Source organism: Zea mays, chromosome 10 (assembly GCF_902167145.1).
Source record: "Zea mays cultivar B73 chromosome 10, Zm-B73-REFERENCE-NAM-5.0, whole genome shotgun sequence".
NCBI classification, from domain to species: Eukaryota; Viridiplantae; Streptophyta; class Magnoliopsida; order Poales; family Poaceae; genus Zea; species Zea mays.
Genome location: NC_050105.1, coordinates 55,136,092 through 55,157,406, shown reverse-complemented (window position 1 = coordinate 55,157,406; position 21,315 = coordinate 55,136,092). Strand labels below are relative to the sequence as shown.

At 43.5% G+C, this 21,315-nt stretch overlaps 2 pseudogenes; one reads left to right on the top strand and one right to left on the bottom strand.

Annotated features, from left to right (window-relative positions):
* Positions 1 to 3,916: 3,916 nt before the first annotated feature.
* LOC103641092 (uncharacterized) lies at positions 3,917 to 5,528 on the top strand (annotated as a pseudogene).
* A 1,481-nt stretch (positions 5,529 to 7,009) lies between these two features.
* On the bottom strand, positions 7,010 to 8,833 carry LOC103641090 (calcium-transporting ATPase 4, endoplasmic reticulum-type-like; annotated as a pseudogene).
* Positions 8,834 to 21,315: the final 12,482 nt, after the last annotated feature.

Below are 21,315 nucleotides of genomic sequence, written 5' to 3'. Positions count from 1 at the left end.
GGGTATCACCTACTAAAGGAGTTGTTCGGTTCGGTGTCTCTGGAAAGCTCAGCTCGAGGTACATTGGAACGTTCACTATCTTGACCCGAGTGGGTAGCCTAGCTTATTGCTTGCTGCTGCCGGATTCCATGGCAGGGGTACACCCGGTTTTTCATGTCTCTATGTTGAGGAAGTTCTTGCGGGATCCGGACCATCAGATTGAGATGGAACCAATTGCTGTGCAGCAGGATCTGACTTTGGAGTGTCGTCCGGTGCGTATATTGGAATTCTCGGAGCGTGTATTGAGGAAGAGATCAATTAAGTATGTCAAGGTCTTATGGACTAATCAGTCTGAGCGCGAGGCTACGTGGGAACTTGAGGACCTGATGCGGCAGAAGTATCCGGAACTTTTCGTTGTGGGTAAGTGTTGTTGATTCTTTAATCTTTCCTTTTGTCGTTCCGATAGAAGCGTCAGAATTCGAGGTCGAATTCTTTTTAAGGGGGGTAGAGTGTGATACCCGGTTTGCAAAGAAGAGAAGTTGGAGGTTATTCTTTTTTTTGTTTTTTCTCATTCGGTTGATGCATTTTGGGGATTTGGAATTTGTGGAAAACATTCACCAGTAGGGCACTAGAATTCCTTTGGTTAGGCGCTTGCAACAGGGGCGGGAGCTGTTGCGTGGGCGAGTTGGGCCGTGAATCTTGATTCGGCCCACTAACCTCCCCTAACCCTAGCCGCCCTCCCCCCTAACCCCCCCCCTTCCTTTGTGCAGCCGCCCGCCCCCCCATTCCCCTAACCTTTGGCCGCCTCCTACCCCTCCCATCTCCTCCTCCCTCAAACCCTTGCAGTCACACCACCTAACCCTAGCCGCCCCCCCATCTCCTCCTCCCAAGGTGCCATTCCCTGCCGCTTGGATCTACGTCGCGTGGTGCAAATCTCCACCACCGCTCGGATCTACTTAGGGATTTGCCCAAACTTTCGGTGAAGGCAAGTAAAACAGTGATGGTTATTCCGTCTGTCGAATGAAGAGTCTTATACTTGATTATGTTGTGCTATTGTGTTCGTATTCATATTTTTAATTGAGTACCATCATTTGAAGATATTCGTGTTTTATTGATTACATATGTTGAGTTTGTGGTTTGATCATGTTACTCAAGTGGTTATTATGTGGAATGGGTGGAAGTATATGTCTAGCACATTTTATTTGGGAAGAACTCATGTTGTTGTCATGCATAATGCATTCATTATTCATTGCAAGGAAGTTCGTCGTGATCTTATGGTCCGACCGTACATTGAGCATCATATGTTGCCCGAGAAGGGGTATGATGCAGCTTCATATCCTCGGAGATATGAAGACAGAAGTCATTACTGCATCTGTAGCCCTGTGCATTCATGGGAGAGGTGTGGAATTTATTATGTGGATGTGGATAGTGTGGATTTTTACATTGTGACTCTTCTTGGTGTTAAGTAATTAGTTACTTTCTTACTTGCTGCAAATTATTATTCAAGAAGGAAGTTTTGAACTACGTGGTTGTTTAAGCACAGTTGGTTTACATTGTCCAATTGTGGTTTGCTCTGTTTACTTGCTGAGATGTGTCATCTCACTCTTGCATTGTTTAATGCAGGCACCTGATTTCTGCTTTGGGAAAAGAGGGATGTAGCAGCACGGCCACTACACCTTTAATAAAGGAACCACTGCTTAATAATGTTGTTAATCAGGGAGGGTCAAGTCTAGGGAATTAATATGTTCTAGCTTTTCATGGTGGTTGAGCTATTTTTGGGGTGGGCTGAGTTACCTATCCTTTTATTTGGTCATGAACGTGTTTCACCACTTTTGCATTTAGATTCTACTACGTGAATTATCTGTCTTTTATATCCTGTATGAACTCCATGTTCCCCCCCTGTTATGCTTCTTTCAAGGGAGGTGCTGCCAGATTTTGCAATACTTTCTCTATCTATTCCATTTCTTGTGTTGCATAAGTTTAGTGGGAAGGGTATTTGGTAACATCCAATGTGTGGGACCAGTGGGGTGTTACAGGAGGCCCCCTGGGTGAGGTACCTTAGCCAAGAATACGTCCCCATGTTAATGTGGGCTGCCACCACCACCGCTCCCCCCTCTTGCCCATATTTCAGGTAAGGTTGCTAGGCACTAAGCATATAAAGCTAATTACCAAAGCCAGAGCCATGATAGAATTCGTAATTGCACTATTTTCCCTGGTGGTCACTCCATGTTCCAATTATCACAGTATGATCTTGCTTAATCATCGGATTAATAACAATAATGTAACTTACCATTTGGAACATTTATATCATCATTAGGAGTAACATCATATAGTTAAAGTTGTAGCAATAGCATAGCTACTAGATTAAATCATAACCCAGGTTAAACAAGGAATAAGGTTGGAAAGGTTAGGTGTATCTGAATAGGTAACCCATCAAATTATGCATATATATCCAAGAATAAACTTTATTAAATGTATTGTTTGGGATCAAATAGAATATGCAGAGGGAGAAGTCCACTTGCCTTGCTTATTGAAAACTTGAGGTTCTTCCACGGATAGGAATAGATCTTGATTCTTAACTACTAGATCAACCACTGAATATCACACAAACAAACAAGAAGAACAAACACCACTCAATAACATACAACATTCACCATACGTAAAGCTAAAAGAAATCCTAACGAAAAGAGTGTTCGCTTTTCAAAAACATCGCAAGTAATGGTTATAATTAGGTATTCTTTTTAAAAATGTGTGATCTATACTTTATAAAACAAGACATGAGCTTAAAAATATCTTAATTAAAATATACAAATATTAGGTTCAACAAATTAATCTTTTATAAAACGTCATACGTGATATGTCTAATATTAAGGGTTTATAAGATGATAAAACACGTTATAACAATATTAAACCTTTTTAACCTTTTAGAAAAGATATATGTTATATATCTAAGGTTAATGGGCTACGAAACACGTTATTAATTTTAGAAGCATTATGGAACATCTTATAAATCATTGTTAAACATTCACTTATGATAAACTAAGATACAAGTCTAAATAGGTTTTATGTGAAAAGATCATTATTATTAAACACCTATTTTATGAAAAGTTATGATATATGCCTTAAATGAACTTTTATGTAAAAGACAATGAACAAACAATTATATTTTATTTTCATTAGAAAACACATAGCCTATATTATTATGTTTGAAGTTCATATATAAAGTAACATTTTAAGTTATAAAAGAACTTAAACTCTTATTACTTTATTTTATCCTTTAGGAAAAGCTAAGTGATTCGTATATAATGTGGACTAAATTTTATGAAATCATTAATCACGCCATAAATCTAATTAAGAACAAATTGACTATAGGTTTGATTAATACATTATGATAAAGGATAATTAACCTATTAATTATCTTTAATTCTATGGTAGGAACAAATTATCTAATTCATTAGAAGGAAGTTATGTATCTCTACTACACCTTAAGGCTGGAGCAAGGGCGTCCACCAACCTGACCGTGCCCCCGTTCCAGCCCCCGCCCACGCTGTCTTCCTTCCTGCAATCCCGCCCCCGCCCGCGCCGTCTTCCCTGCATCCCGCCCTCAACCGCGCCGACTTCCTTCCCTGCATCCCGCGGCGACCCCGCGCTCCCATCCATCTCGCCGCTGATGGCGCCCATCGTGGGAGGCAGGGTGGGCGAGGTCGCGCGTGTGTCTCCGGTCGTGGTCGTTTCGTTTGGGCTGACCGTGGGGCGCTACTGTTTCCATCCTCCTGCTCTGACTTCTCTGCTTCATTCGATCCCCTCTCCCCCACCTGCCAGACTCCCCGCCGTCCACCGCTCGCCGCCCCCGGCCGCCATCCAGCCGCCGGTACAGGGCTCATCCTCCCGGTCGCAGCCGTGTCCAGTTCCTTCACGAAGAGAGGCGCGTAGACTGGGGAGTTGGAGCGAGGACAAGGAGACGAGGGAAAGGATGCAGCAGCTGCAACCGAAGCAGATGCACTGGGTGAGGGCCGACTCCTCCGACTTCGGGGGCGACCGTCCCGCCCCCCGCAGGTATCCATCCAGCTCCTCTTCCTCCTCCTCGCCGCCGCCGCCGCCTCGATCCCGTCCTGGACTAGAGTCTCACCCTACCCCTCTAACAAAGTAACAACCTCACGATTTTGCGATTTCGTGCAGCGGGCACACTGCGGTTATCTATCGTCACATGCACCCACCGCCGCGGCTCCTCCTCTGATGCTTGACTCTGACTCCCCGATTACTCCATGCGACTTCTTCCATGCAACATTCATCGCCCCCTATGTGGCCTCCCAGTCACCAGCGCCACGACGCCTCTTGCGAAGAGGACGATTTGTACGGGTATGGGGGCATCGTCAATGAGTGGGGCACGATTGGGCTGTTGCTGCTCGAGGCGGCAGCCGAGCGGATCATCGGGGATGGGGCCCTCGAGACATGGGGTGTCGCGGATAAGGCCACTCGTGTGAAGCTCTGCATGTTGGGTGAGAATCTTTTTGTGTGTGTGACAGTCCCCGGCTCCTTCATCTTGCCCTCCGTAGCTCCCTCCCTCGCTCTCTATCTTTCTATTGTTTTTCCGCTTCTGCAGGTGTCCCTGTGGGGGTCCAGCGCGAGGGAGATCACACGCGCCGCGCCGCGCCACGCGGAACGTGTTCGAGGAGCGCCAGCTCCATAGCCACCTCCATCGTGTTGTCGTGGCTGCCCTCTCCATTCAGGTACCTCACCTCCCACGCCACCATGAAAGGTCTTCCGGGAGCACAGGGATGACAAAGAGCCATAGGATTCCATCATGCCACCGGTAACCAGTCCCACAGTAGAGATTTCTTATCTGACTCAACCTTCATGTTAGTTGTGGCCTTCCTTCTGAAGCGGGTCCGACAGAATGGAGGGCCCCAACCATAGCAGGTGCTCCTATTGCAACCAACTCAGATGTGAGTGTGAGTGGAAGTGGTCCAACCAGCGAAGCCTCTGGTCTCTAGCAAAGCACCAGGTGATTGGAGCCAATGCCGGCACTCCATGACCAGCTAATTCGTCTGCTGGTTTGTTGCCGTCCTAATGGAAAGATTCATCCGAATACCTTTGTGATGCTAAAAAATTACCAATTTGTTTTTATGCACCTAAATGTTAATAGTTCATACTTGTGCTGGTTTGATTCAGCCATTCAGGGTGTAGTGGTTGGGACAATCACATATCTTAGTAACTTGTATGGCATATGACTTGCATATATTCTTTTTTAGTTTTTTTCTGAATAAATGAATCTGAACAATTATTCACAGTGATGCCCTATTTGTCTGCCAAGAATCAGTAAAGAGCATCACTGTGAATAACAATTTATTCACCTTTTCTAGATTTCATGAATGTAGAATTTGTGCATTTAATCCATTCTTTATTGTTATAGGTTCCAGATTAACTCCTTGTTGAAAGGGTGGCTGGAAGATGACTTGATCTTGTAACAGGGAAAATTTATCATTTGAAATATTCTCTGCTAAAGAATGAAGCGTTTCAAGGCTTACACAAAGGTTTGACGACAGAGAAGAAAAGGTGTGTAATTGTACAGGTTATGGGTAAGAGTAATGTCAAATGCAATTGTTGGGTCTATCATTAAACATGATATAATTGCTTATATAGGTACTCCCACCATTCATTGTTATTTGTTGCCGGTTAGTACAAAATTGAATAAAGTGGCGTCAAATAAATAAAAATGGAGGTAGTATACATTGTTATTGTGAAGTGTTTTTCCTTGCTCTTCTACTAGGCAAGCAAGATCAACATGTTTTATGATGTGCCTACTGGCCATATCTAAACTATTCAGTGCATATATGTTCAAATCCACTAACACACATGCATTTCCATTTGAGAGGTAGAAGCACCACATCTATGGTATTAAGATCCTACATTTGTAGTGTACCAGGTTCCGCTCTGATGGTCAGGTTTTTTTCACTGTTCCATGTTCTTGTGATGGTCTACGTTGTGGTTTCATGTGGTCGAGTACTGATATAAGTTTGGTCTTTTACAAGAAATGAAATTAAACTCTAGACCACTACTTTTCGTATTACTTTTGTCTTTTCCCTGCAAATGTTGTTTAATTACAAATAGTAAATAATTTCTGCTAAGAGCGGCAAAGACCGCTCGATTTTGCTGAATTTCTGGAAATAAGGCGACAATATAACAAATAGTATTGTTCTGTTTGCTCTGTTCTGGATTCATACGCGCCTGGAAGAGCTTGGAATCAGTTCGAACAATTTTTCAGAGGACAATGTGAGTTAGTAATTTAGTATGAAACATCAGCGTTTTGCAATATCGGCAAACATAACTTCCTGGTGGCGATATATTTGACCTTGAAATATTGTTTGCAGGAGATTTGGCATTCTAGAGTAATTCAGTACTGGAAGCACTTGAAGTTCGAGATACAAAAGGATTCCTTTCGATACGTTATGGATATGAGTGCTAGCCTTGGTGGATTTGCAGCATCTCTGAAGAAAAAGAATGTCTGGGTTATGAATGTAGTTCCTTTCACGGAATCTGGAAAGCTAAAAATTATATATGATCGTGGTTTAATGGGGACTACCCATGACTGGTAAGGTTTTTTTTGACATACTTCCCATCTATTTTTTTTACTGTTTCAAGGTGGAATTTGCATCCCTAGAAATTAGAACTATTACATTTGTTTTGTCTTGTGCTATACAGATAAGAGTTTCATTGTGACTATAGTCTGCAATTAATTATCCATAAATAATTTCACAAATTGTTTTCTCATGGTTGTCCATATAAAATTCTTAACTCGTGTGGAAGGGGGTGATATTATCTTGTTTGATTTCTAAGATGCAACCGCGTGTAAACATGGTTTTCAGAAATTGATGTAGTTTGGCTGTCATATTTTGGAATATGGATGTAGTGTTTGAGCCTTGAGGCCAATACTTCTGCCCATTATAAGATTAACTGCGTTGTTATTGTTATTATAATTAAACAAAACCGAGAAACATGGGTCCTCGCAAAAAAAAATGAGTCCTGTCAACATATCTGATATAGGTGCCCCCATTCTGTTGCTTCTTTCCAGTTTTTAAGACCATTCTTTTCATTTCTAACCTCTTCACTACTGAAGAAATTTCTTGTGCATTGTCCTGTGTGTCTGTGTCTGCCTTACTTCCCGTTACACAGGGCTAGCTGATGCTAATTTTCCTTATTTATGACCTGTTTAACTGAAGGTGTGAATCATTCTCGACATACCCGGGCACCTACGACCTCCTTCATGCCTGGCTCCTGTTTTCTGAGATAGAGAAGCAGGGATGTAGCTTGGAGGATCTTCTGATCGAGATGGACCGCATCCTAAGGACTTATGGTTATGCCATCATCAGAGACAAAGTTGATGTCGTTACCTACATCAAGAAACTTTTACCAGCGCTAAGGTGGGACGACTGGACGTTTGAGATGAGGCCTAAGAAAGATGCGCTCACGACAGGTGACGAAAGAGTCTTGATCGTGAGGAAAAAGCTCTGGAATCACTCGGTGCAAGATCTGTCGTAGCAGCCGTTTCTCTTGTTTTGATCCTAACTGTAGCTAATAACTCTGCACCGGCGTTGTCCTAATCCTCAAATGTAATGTAGTATTCGACGTCTTCTGTTTTCTCATGTGGTGAAATGTCAACAGTAGATTTAATATCAGCTTCAGACACAGGCTTCAGCTTGGAATCAGTTCGAACAATTTTTCAGAGGACAATGTGAGTTAGTAATTTAGTATGAAACATCAGCGTTTTGCAATATGGGCAAACATAACTTCCTGGTGGCGATCTATTTGACCTTGAAATATTGTTTCCAGGAGATTTGGCATTCTAGAGTAATTCAGTACTGGAAGCACTTGAAGTTCGAGATACAAAAGGATTCCTTTCTGCTAAGATTTTGCTGAATTTCTGGAAATAAGGCGACAATATAACAAATAGTATTGTTCTGTTTGCTCTGTTCTGGATTCATACTTAAAGTCTAGACATTGAACTGTGAAAGACGAGAACTGTTATTTGGCTGATATACTTCAAACCATTTCTAGAATTTGGTTTGGACTGAATTATTGAGATTATGTGCTCATATGTGTTCACGAGTGTTGTGAGGGCCTGAGGGGTACTTCCGATGGAAATAACTCACTGTGAGGATTGCCACATGTAAATTTTATTGCCTTGGAAATTGTTTTCAAGAATTATTCTTTGGTTTATTCATATTGGTCAGGGTACATATAGTAATGTTTACAGAGCCCGTGATCTTGAAGATTGTTGCTTTGAAGAAAGTGCACTTTGATAATTTGGAACTTGAACATCTCAATGGCCACCAAGACTGACAGAGAGAGGGTCGTTGCTTTAATCTTGCCACCCTGGAAGTAATCGCATGGATTTGCATCGAAGCTGAATGTCCTCGCTCCTGCGGTGAATGGCGACACCTTGAAGCCCTCCCATGAGGAGCACTGGTCCCAGTTTGAGAGCTGGGAGTACGACACAAGTGTATGACCATCACTAGCCAGGTCAATTCCCATGAAGCTGTCATGCGTGTACCAGATGATGAAGATTCCCACTGTTGCAACCCCAACATAAAGGCCAATAACCATATAGCGAAACAAGATCCAAGGAGTGATCAACGAGTCATCACTTCTTCGAGGAGGGTTTCTTCATGATATCTTTATCTAGCGGGTTGAACCCCAAAGCAGTCGCTGGAGGGCCATCTGTAACTAGATTGACCCATAGTAGTTGCACTGGGATGAGACCTTCTGGAATACCCAAAGCCGATGTCAGGAATATGGACGCGACCTCCCCGATGTTTGAGGAGATCATATATCTAATTTTTTCTTGAATAGGCTGTAGTTGGTCCCTTGCTGGCCAGTAGTCCCTGTATTTGGTTTTTCTCCTTCTATTAATATATTCAGCAATCCTCTTGCCGTCCTTTCGAAAAAATAATTTGGAATTTGAGAGCGTAAAATTAAAGATGTCGTTCCGTATCACACGGATTTTATATATCATAGTGATATTAGTGGTACAGTAATATTTTATCACACGGATTTTGTATATCATAGTGATATTTGTCGTTCCGTATCTATGGTTTATACTAATTTTTAACTCTCGTGGCAATGATTTTGCGATTTTGTTGGGTTCATGTTGAATGTATTTTTTTTGAAATGATTTTGTTTTTGGTGACTGTAAAAATTATGTGAGCATGTTAGTTGATTCTCTGCCTGGCGTGAGTTTGGGGAATGGCTGCCTATGTTTGCATAATGTTTGCTTGGATAACAACTTGTTTGGATCCATTAGCCCTAGATGCTCCTCTATGCCACTTGAAGTGAGTAATTATGTCGTCGTCACAATACACGGGTATTATATCACGATGCACGGGCATTTTTCTTGTCTCGTGGCAACGCACGATCATGTACCTAGAGCTCTGCCAGGGCTCTAAGTCCGTTAGAAGCTCGCAATTTATGTTCCGTGGCATCGCACGGGCACCCACCTAGTAAACTATTATTTTAGTTTATAAAAGCAATGACCCTTGTTATCTTTTAATTAAGAAATTGTAAATACTTTATTAATTGGACATATGTTTATTTTTCTAGTTTTATTAAGAAATATATGTCTACATATTCTTTTAAGTTTCTATTTAATACGGCTATACTTAAACATCTATAATGAACATGAAAACATGATATTCATTGAAAAGGCCATTTTAATACTTCTTGTATAACAACCATAATTCAAATTGAACTATGAAAATATGTGAATTGTCGGGTTCTAAATTTACATTTTATAATAAAAATTGTAACAAGTACCTACACATAAATAAAGCTAAACTAGGTGTAGCCGGTATATTTACATTTTTGTGTATAGATAACACTATAAATAACAATCTCATATTTTTGGTTACAAGAAACATAAAGGTATAATTCTTTTTAATTTCTTATTTAGAAAACTATATACAAAGCAACCATAATTTAAATTAAATTACGAAAATATGTAAATTGTTGCTAACACTAATATTCCACATGAACTTATGTAGCAAATAATGCAAGAATCCATTTATTTGTATCTAAACAACATGAAAGGCTAGATCATAGGAAAGTCATATCTTCTACCTTCAATAGACGACAAGCTGAGCGAGAAGCAACACCAGCAAGGGAATGATGCATCTGGCGGCAGGGTGGCAACGCACAGCGCGAGGGAGTCGACGACGCAGTCGTCGGCACAACTAGCAGCTCGACTGCAGTTCACCGGCGAGGCACTCTAGACTTCGGGATGGACGTCGAGGTGGGGCTCGTCGATGCAGTGTGTAGGTGCGACAGCAGCAACCGAGTGCGATGGTGGTAGAGGCGAGAGCAGCACGACAACAATGACATGAAGAACTCCGGTGTGAAAGGCTTCGACACGAGGGCAGAGGACGCAGTGCGTGGCGTGCGAGCAAGACGCAGTGCTGATGAACAGCGAGGATGGCAAGATGGTTGCTCGTCATCGATCTTCAGCACGGTAGGGACTGAGCACTTGTGGAGAGGTGCGAGTAGAGGCGAGCAATAACGAACTCTGGCGAGCTGGAGTCGATGGTGCAGCTACACCCAAATCTTGGTACTAGGAAGGATGACACGGCGCAGGGACAGCATGGAGGTATGGACGGTGGGCGCCAGGGCACGGAAATGGAGAAGAAGGGCGAGCGTGCCTCTTGGAACAATCGCCGATGAACGAAGCAAGTAGACGCGCGACTGGGTTCGCACTAGCAGAGGATGGCGTAATGGGAAGACGAACAGGAAGTGATATTTCTGTTGTTGGCGAGGGAAAGGGGTTGTTGGGTTTTATAGAGACTGGAGGAGAGGAGATTAGCTGGATTAAAGCGGATTTGATGACAATTGACGCTCTCTTGAATTTAATGAGGAAACTGAAACTGTGATGGCGATTAATGACGGAAGGAATGACTCAAGAAATGCAGGGCGCTGGAACGATTGCCGCCAGTAGGAGGAGAATCGTCGCTGCAGAGGACGGTCGTGAACGCGTCGTCTTACTGTTGGGCTACTACCGCGCTGCCATGAGCGAGCATCAGCTGGGTGCGCGTCGTGTAGCGGTGGCTGGCGGCAGCGGCTTGCTTTTCTGGTCCTGCCTATGACTATGAGAGAAACACCGGGGAGGAAGAAGGTATATGCTAGGGGACCCACACGTCAATGAAAGGGGAGAGGAAGCGCGGGCTGATCATGACCGGTAAGTACGCTGAGCATGCACTAGCCTGTGTGTGCGTGAGTTGTGTGAGTTTTCTCTTTTTTTATTACAAGAATTTTTTTGGTATGACATGCATGTGTTATATTTTTTTATTTAATTATTTTTAGTACATGAATATATATATATATTATAATAGATTTGGAAATGATAGTTTATAAATAAAAATGCCCAAAAGGATAAATAGTTTTAGGCAAAAATTCTAATCTAATTGGGCCTGGTAAATGAGAATAAAATCTTCGCAATGTATTAACAAACAAACGAAAAATTTATTCTCTGATAATGAATGCATCAAACAATTGGCAAAATTATATCTAATCAAGAAATTGTTAAATTTATTTTTATCACCATCATTATTTGAAAATGTAAATATTTATTCTTTATATTAGAAATTAATAATTCAAACTGAGTTTCAATTGATAATTTTAGGGTGTTACACCAATCTAGGGTGACCTATTGGGTCCTATCAAAATTAAACCTATGCATTAATAAGTGATATTAAAGAACATTATTGGGTAAAAAATGGTCAAGGGCACAACTAGCCTTCAATGAGCTCCTGCTCAGCAACTTCTACCTGCTGAACACCGGGATCCTCAGCCACTGGCTTTTCTACTCGCCACAATGCAAACAAGCATAGTATAAAGGAGAAATTAACATCACACCAAACATATAAACAAAATACATATTAATAATCTACATATTAAAATAATACATAGGAACAAGAATCATTAATTTTGGAGTTATAGATTTTAAGTTATGAATTTCCAAAGATTTTATGTGTTTGATACAAGATTAATTAGGATATAATATTTAATGTGACTTTCATGTCAAAACAATGGCACTATTGGATAAACAATAATTTTACAAAATTATAGAAACTAGAACGAATTAATTTGGACTTAATTTGAATTTTCTAGGAATTTTACAAGTTTCTGCAATTAATTTCATACTAAAAATCAATTTCCTTAATCATTTATTCCTTTTTACTGACTTCTGGTCTGCGCACGTGATTTAAACAAAAGCTAGGGTTCACTGCGCAAATAACACTAAGACTCAGAGTTCCACTAATAGGACTGCGGGTTGAATCTCAATAAACCCAGGGGTTCTTTAATAAAATTGTCGAGGCTGAATGGGTATCTATGGATCTGGGCCGCACGATCACAAGTGGACGGTGCAGATTAGATCCAGATTCATCCTGAACCGGTACGCAGCACTAGCCCTACGATCTGCGATCAACGGACCGCAACGCTTCATACCGAGATTGATTCTGCGCCCTCCGATCTAATTCCAACGCTCCGATCTACCTGGCCCGAATCGGTACGCCAGATCTAATCGCAGCCGCAGGCGTCCGATCCAACGTGCATGCCCCTCACCCTAATCCCTTCCACTGTGACGGCGGCGCGAGATCCATGCGCGGTGGGCGCCCGCCGGCGAACTACTAACCAGCGCCCGAGCGCCCAACTACCTAATTCCGATGATGCTACACAATGCTTGGAGCACCCCGAATCACCTAGCTGAGCACACGCCGGCATTAGAGGCTTAGGGTCCCGTGCCCGCGTAGGTCATCGCACCGTGGCGGAGGCTCTGCTCCGACGAGCGATTGCCGGCGGCAAAACAACTATTGTTGAGTAATTCTAGGCGCGAACGGAAAAGAATGAACAGAGGTAGACTCAAGAGGGGACTCACGACGATCGGAGCAACAAATTTGGCCTTCCACGCTTCCCCGGCAGCGCGGTCCGATCTCCCATGGCTCCCACAAGCTCTCTCACGATGGGAGGACGAATCCATAGTTGTCTAGGCATTGAAATAGGGTCGCGGGCGTGCAGCGCGACCAACCTTTATACGCACGATGAGGCTACCGGATCGGAGCAGTCATGGTCGAGGATTCCGCACTGTGCGCCGGTCGTGCCAGGAATGCGGGCGATTCTGTTGGGGAGGGATATGACGTGTGGGGGGCACAGTTAGAGACGCGGAGGGACGCGGTGCAGTCAAATGGTGGAGCTGGCGCGCGGGTCCCGCGGAGCAGCGAAGGAGGGGAAGCGCGTACGCGAGTGTGTGGTCGACCAAGCGGACCCGCCAGTCAGTTCCCCGGGCAGGTTTAGGCGCGGTGAGTGACTGTCCAGTGGGACCATGCTATCGGCGCCGCTCCTTGGGATTGGGCTGCGCGGAATCCGGTGAAGAATGGGCCGAAAATGGTTATTCCAGCCCAACAAAGTTTTTTTCCTTTTCTTTTTCATTTCCTTTTTCTGATTCCTTTTTCCTCTTTATTTTTAGAATTCACGTTTGAATTTAAATTTTGTTATGAGATTCCTCAATGATCAAAGTGTACCAAATTCAAATTTTAGAGTAAAGAAATATATTCTTATTTATATATTTTATTTTACCTCATTTGTTTAGTATTTTCTTCTCTTTTCTCAATTCTAGAATTTCTTTTAGATCTTAAATTCCACTTTGTACTTTTATATATTTCTTTTTACATTATTTTTATGTTGTCACAAAATGCACACAAAATAAAAATCTCAGCATGATGCATAATTTAGTGGTATGTCTTTTATTAATTATTTGTTTTTAAATGTGGTGTTCACATGTGATGGTGAATAGAGATGACACATACATATATATAAAAGAAATAATGTCTCCTTTAATATTTTCTTACAAATTGGGTATTACACACCGGTTGGTGGCTGCGGTAGCCACGGCTCCTCGACCCGGACGCGTGGTGGCGGCGGTTCCTCGATCCAAAGTAGAGGTGGTGGTTCCCAGGTCAGTGGCGCGGTGGCTCCCCGATCCAGAGGGCGAGTGACGGCGGGCCCCTGTGCGGGCAAGCGGCGCCGTCCCCAGGGCCCCAAGGCGGCGACATTCCCGAGGCGGCGGCGCCCCTCGACGTGCGAGTAGCGATGACGACGCATGAGGTGCGAGGTGCACACAACGACGATCGCACGTGACATCCTCCGATCTGGTACAGTTCGGGTGGCCCGAGTGACGACCTCCATGTGTTCTTGTGTCGTTGACGACGTCCTCCAGCGACTACCACCTCCGATTCGTGTTGTCTTTCGATTATTATGTTTTATGCCTATAACATGCACTATTTACGCTGAAAACTGTACAATTTTATGCTTGAACACGGAGTTTCTATATCAGTTTATTGCATGCATATTTTTTGCATGCAAATTGGAAAAGGCAATTTCTTGATTTATGTTGTTCATAATTACCATAAAAAATCAAATCAAATCATTTAAGTTCGTAGCGGCTAGATTTTCACGTCTGTCATAAAATTGTCCCTAATTATCGCCTATTCGTAATAACCATAAAAATTGAAATAAAATCACTTATGTTTGTAACTGCTAAATTTTTATGTCTGCCATAAAACTGTTCCTAATTCCTGCTGCGTTCTTAGTTGGACTGATATTAGGTTTTTTTATCAATTATGCTACATAGTATAATTATTTATGCGACGTTGTATAAGAATTTATGCTCAATGTGATTCATGTCATCCAATTTTTTTGCGCGCATGAAGTGGAAAGGAAAATATGATTCAAAATTTGCGCGCATGCAATGGAAACTCCCAGGATTTGCTATAATTTTTGGATTGTCATGTATAGAAACAAAAAAATCATATTTAATGTTTTATTTTTTCTATAAATATAGGGTAGCTCCAACAGCCATACAGCTAAACTTGTTATGGCAAATCGTGCGAGTTTCCATTGCATGCGCGCAAATTTTGGATTATATTTTTCTTTCCACTACACGCGTGCAAAAAATTGGATGACATGAGTCACACAGAGCATAAATTCTTATACAATGTCGCATTAATACTTACACCGTGTAGCATAATTGATAAAAAACCTAATATCGGTCCAACTAAGAACGCCAGCGGGAATTAGGGACAACTTTATGGCAGACGTAAAAATCTGGCAGTTATGAACATAAATGATTTGATTTTTATGGTAATTACGAATAGGCAGGAATTAGGCACAATTTTATGGTAGACGTAAAAAACTGGCAGTTACAAACATAAATGATTTGATTTGATTTTTATGGTAATTACGAACAATATAAATCAAGAAATTACCTTTCCAATGTGCATGCAAAAAATATGCATGTAGTAAACTGTTATACGAACTCCGTGTTAAGCATAAAATCATACAGTTTTTAGCGTCAATAGTGCATGTGGTAGGAATAAAATACAATAATCAAAAGACAATACGAACCAGAGGATGTAGTCGCCGAAGGACATCGTCGACGACACAAGAACAAATGGAGGTCGTCACTTGGGCCGTCTGAACTACGCCGGATCGGAGGATGTCACACGCGATCGTCGATGCGCGCACCTCGTGCCTTTTGTGATGCCGCTCGAACCTCGCGCCTCGTGCGGTGGCGTCGCTACTCGCATGTTGCGGGGCACCACTTGCTCGCCCGCCTTGGGAGTGCCGTCACCTCGGAGCCAAGGGTACACCGTCGCTTGCCCGTGTCCCTGCCGCTTGCCCACACAGGGCCCCCCGTCGCTCGCCCTTTATATCAGGGAGCCAACGCCACCGCGCCACCAACCTGGTAACCGCCGCCCCCGCGCGTCCGGGTTGGGGAGCCACGACCACTGCAGCTACCGGCCAGGGGTCCACCGCCGCACGCGCTCTCGAGCAACCGATGTCGTCACACGCGCCTAGGTGGGCGTTGTACCTAATGAATCCAGATGGGACGTGAAAAACTAAACCCTAGCACTTCGGGTCTTTTTTTATAGACACCCGGACCTGGTTCGGTTCGACCGGATGCACCGTTTGACCTAGGCTTCCTCTAGTTATTGGAAGCCCAGGGCTCGTAATATACAATATATATATATATATATATATATATATATATATATATATATTTTCATTCACATACATTATATATATCATTCACAACTCACATACAGTTATGAGAAATTAGACATTTTCATATTAAATTATGAATATAAATCATGAATAACAACAAACAACAAATATGTAGTTCTCTAGCAGATTAGTAAGCAATATGCATAACATATTCATAACAATAGATAAACTGAAGTACAAGATTAGAATAGAGAGTGCATATCGATTGAACATACTGAATGAAGGTGCTAAAGCGGCTAGAACGATATTGACAACAGTCATCGAAAAGAACTCAAGCAATCGCGTGAAGACGCTTCTCAAAAACCTTATTCACAGTCTCCCGATGCAGGATCTTGAAGACGATGGGTTCCAGAGACCTGCTCTCTTGATTGCAGAAGCTTGTCAGCGCTCGGGATGAAGAAGACCACGATGAAGACGCAATAGCAAGAAGAGGCAAAACCTAACTCATGTGTATAAAATGTTTCTCGCGGTGGCTGTTAGGCACAATTTATAGAGTCGCCTCGACGTCCTCCGATAGTGACTCACGTAACGATTGATTAAGATCTAATAAGGACTCGCATCATGATCTGATTGTGATCTGATAAGGATTCTAAACTTAACAGCCAAGTAACCAAAAATAAAAATAAAAAATAGCAAAAGGAAGTCACGTCCCTGCAAGGGGAAGCTTCGAATTTCGGTGGACCATTTGGGGACATGTCACGTGCCCACGCCCTTTGCCCTGCCTCATGCCAGGCCAGGCCAGGAGAGCACACGCATGTGGTGCTCCATTCTCTCTCCCATCATTCGTGACTTGGGGGGCAAGGGAGACCTCCAGACATACACTAGTCTAACTTCATACAAACTAGCAATGTGGGACTATTAGTTCCACCATCCCCTTGTCATACATGGGCAATTAAGATTTTCTAGGATTTAATTGATTTTATCTATTGGGCTAAGCCCAAAAATTCCAACAATCCTCCACTAGATCTCAAATGCCCATCTATAGTTCTGCCATTGTTCACTATTGTTTAATATACTAGTATTTCAACATAGAATTGTTAAGTTGAACATCTGCCTAGAACTTAAAGCTACACCAACTCACAACTTGAACAATGGACTATGCCTTGAATTACAAGTTTTGTGTGAACGAGTTTCACTCAAAGACATAACCAGTACCTGGCTACCAGTAGTCCCCTCCGCGAGTGGAGCATATACATCGTACTCTAAGGCCTCTTCATGTGTTTACTAGATACACCAAAATCTCATATACTGTGACATTAGAGAGTCAAACATGTATAGGTGTGTTCTTTTTAAGAATGTTTTACAGGACAACATTTTTGCTAATAAAAGCCAATACCTACTACTTATTAAGAACATAAGGGGTAGCCTGTCTCTCCTTGTTCTGCTTCTCCCTAGACGTATTGACTCTGACAGGTGGACCCTCCGGCGGCATTGCCTCCCTCTCTATAGAACCGTTCATGCATTGGCCCCTCCCAGCGCAATGAGCGTGCCCCCATCCCACGTGTCTCTCGCTCCCTCCCATTCTCCGCAAACAAAGCAAAGACACGGCCCTCCTCCCTCTCCACCACGCGCGGTGGTGGTGCCTCTCCCTCTCTAGCGCGCTCTCTCTCCACCACGCGCGGTGGCGGCGGCGTGTAACACCCTGAATTTTGGGGTATAAAATTTCTTTCTAATTATCACCCAAATTCATGTGTTGCTCTTCTCTCTCTCACTCTAGGTTCTATCTCTCTAGATTCTCTCTCCCTTTTTCCCTTTTAAGTAGAATTAGCTTAAAGTTAGGGGGATTTAATTATATATTTTTGCCAAAATATTATGAGTCATGACATGTTGCATCATGCTGAGCTTAAAACATTCTTTGAAGTGTTGCACATGTTTGAATTTATTTGAATTTGAAACCTAATTGGAATTTGGAATTGAAAACCCTATAGAAAAGAAATAGAAAAGGAATTAGAAAATCCAGAGAAAAAGAAAAAACGGAAATGCAGCCCAACCGGCCCAACTCGGCCCAGCCAGGCCGCGTGCCCGCGCGCCCGCGCCGCCTGACAGGCGGACCCTGCCTGTCAGCGGCAGCTCTCTCTCCTACGCGCCCTCCCTCTCTCGCTCGCTGCCCAGTGGAGCCGACCTGGCAACGCCGGTTTCTTCACCCGCGCGCTCTCTCTGCCTCGTGGGCCCGGTTCGCCAGTTGCCGAGCCATTGCCCCGTGCGCCCCCTTTTCTCTCTCTGCGCTGTGGACCCTCCCTGTCAGATCCGCCCTGCCCGCGCCCGCCGTGGACCGGCGAGTGCGCACTCGCGCACGTCGCCGGATTTCTCGGCCACGTCGCCCGCCCACGCGCCTAGCTCCCTTCTTAGGCCGTAATGCCTCGCCGGAGTTCCTCCGGCCCGCCCGAGACATTTCCCCACTGTTATCCCCTCTCTGCCCTCGGATTCGTGGCCTCTTCCCCGCCATTGAGTTTGTCGTGGCGTTCCCCCCCTCTCTGCCCAACTCCAGCGACCCCAGAGCCACCCTAGCTCGCGCCGGCCTCAACTCCGGCGACCTCACCGCCGCAGAGAGGAGCAGCGCCGCCCGCAGCTGTTCACCCCTCCCCGGTCTGATCCCCTCCGTCCGATCCGGATCACACGACCCAGATCACGGGATACCGCTTCGCGCACGCGCGCCCTGCACCCCTAGCCCGCCTGTCAGCGCCCAAGTCCCCTGGCGCTGGGCCCGCTCGGTCAGTGCGCTCTCCCCCTCTGTCGCTGACGCCCCTAGCCCGCCTGTTAGCACTCGCCCGCCCGCGCGCGTGCGCCCTTGGTCGCAGATCTAATCTCAGCCATTGCTTTTAGATCTGATGGTTGAGGGAGCCCGATACCCCTTCGCGTGGTTGTTTTGCGTAAGAAACCATCAGTTTATTTAGAATAAACCCGCCGTCCCTGGTTTTCGCGTGCAGGCCCCTGTATTCTTGCAGATTGAACCCTGAACTTTTAAATATTCACAGAATTAGACCTAATTTCTTATTTTGAATTCCCAAACTTGTGTATTTCATATCTTTTGCATATGAACTCCAAATTTAGTGATTCAAATTGCAAAATGTTCATAGTATTATTCTCTGTTCAAATATATTAGTTCTAGCTACTGTCTGCACATTTTATTTTTTATGATTAATTATGAACTAAGGTAGGTGTAGATTTATTTATTTAATAAAATAAATAAAAGTAGAACCCTAGAGATTTAAACATGTTTAAGCTTGTGAGATTAATAATATGTATTACATGAAATCATCCTTGGTCTAATCTTTAGGTCACAATAAAATAAATTGAACTATGTTATGTATTTGTGGGTAACACTTAGAGAAATGATAATCTATTTCCAAATGAAGTTAGTTTATGTTATACTGTAAAATCGTTATCCCTTATGTAATATTGTGCCTTTTAAGATGCATTCCTATGCTTGTACATGTTTGGTGTGCTGTTCATTTGTACTTTCCAAATGTATTGAATGCATGCTCGCTTTATTTAGACAACGAGCAGTCCGAGGTTCCTGAGTGCGTTGTTGGAGACCTCCCTGAGCAACAACCTGGTGAAGGCAAGTGTCCTCTGACCTATTATGTCCTACTTACTCTATAATTCACTGTCTCGCATTACTTTATGAAACCTAAGGATTGACTAGTCTGTATTTACCTTATCCTTGTTTACCTTTTTGGATTATCATGGTTAGCACTTTGCTATTGCCTAAACTTAATCAATGAACATGATGTGGCTATATATGATACAATACTGTTATCCTAATTATGTGGATGGTATTGTGATACTTTAGGGGACTCATGCCTTTTTTCCTGAGTACCTCTCCGTAAGGACCTATTCATGGAGTGACCACCCGGGATAATAGTGCAACCATGACGGTGGAATGGGACGCCCTTAGCTGATTAATTAGATGAACCTGAGGGTGAAGATGGCTTTGCCAAAGGGCCGTCAATGGGGGCCGAGGCGTAGTGCTTGCTCTGCCAAGGTTGGGTTGCAGAGGTTCTTTCGATTTGGTTTTGTTAGTCACCCACCTTGAGGAGGTGTACTGCGTTTGTACGACTGGTGAAACCTAACGAGCAGCTATGCACCATGGGAGTCTTTGTAAAGGCTACGTAGTGAAACCTTGTCGACTCACCTTGGTAGTGTTTGAGGGTTTGATCGACCCGAGGCATAATGGGATCACGACTTGTGGGTAAAGTGTACAACCTCTGCAGAGTGTTAGAAACTGGTATATCAGCTGAGCTCATGGTTAAGAGCAGCCTTGGGATCCTCTTTGATTAGAAGAACTTTGGATACTCTTATGATGATGGTTAATAATGATGAATCTGATCTCTGGTATTTCCTCTTTTGAGGGAGTACTTTTGGGTAATAACTGGGTTTATTACTAAAACTTGGCTCTACTAATAATAATAAATACTTGATCAACTAAAAGCAACTGCTTAACCTCAACCCCACATACAGCTAGTCCACTTTAGCCAAATGGGACATTTGCTGAGTACGTTGATGTGTACTCACCCTTGCTTTACACACCACCCCACCCCAGGTTGTCCCCACTGTACTCAATGCTCAGGAGGTGATGCTAGCAACATGGAAGACTTCGAGGAGTTTCAGGACTACGACGAGTTCTAGTTCTTTCTTAGTGGCAAACCCCCAGTCAGCTGCCTGTGTAGGCTTAGCTTCTACGTTTCGCATTTCCGCACTTTGATATTTATGTTGAACAATGGTTATGTATTAGACTCTGTGGATGTCTCAGACATCTTGATGTAAATAAAGTACCTTTCTGCTATTTGTTTCGAGTATTGTGTGATGATGTCCAATTATGTAATAGTTGTGTACGTGAGTTCTGATCCTGGCACCTACATGGTTTGCATTCGGTTTGCCTTCCAAAACCGGGTGTGACACGGTGCCCCCTCCATCTCCAACACGTGCGGCGGAACTCTCTAGCACGCACGACATCCCCTCCGTCTCCACCACGCGCGATGACAGCGACACCCCCTCTCCCGTGAGCGACAGAAATATGGGAATATCTCAATTGGTCTAAACCAATTCTCTCGTTTGTTCACAGTGTCACAGTAGGACCATAAAGTATTGGAGAAGGTTTGCAATCAATGAAGCCAAACCGCTTCAAAACCTTTTCAACATAGTGAGATTGTGATAGAGTTATCCCACCATCTGCCTTAATGAGCTTGATGTTTAAAATCATATTAGCTTCTCCTAGATCTTTCATAT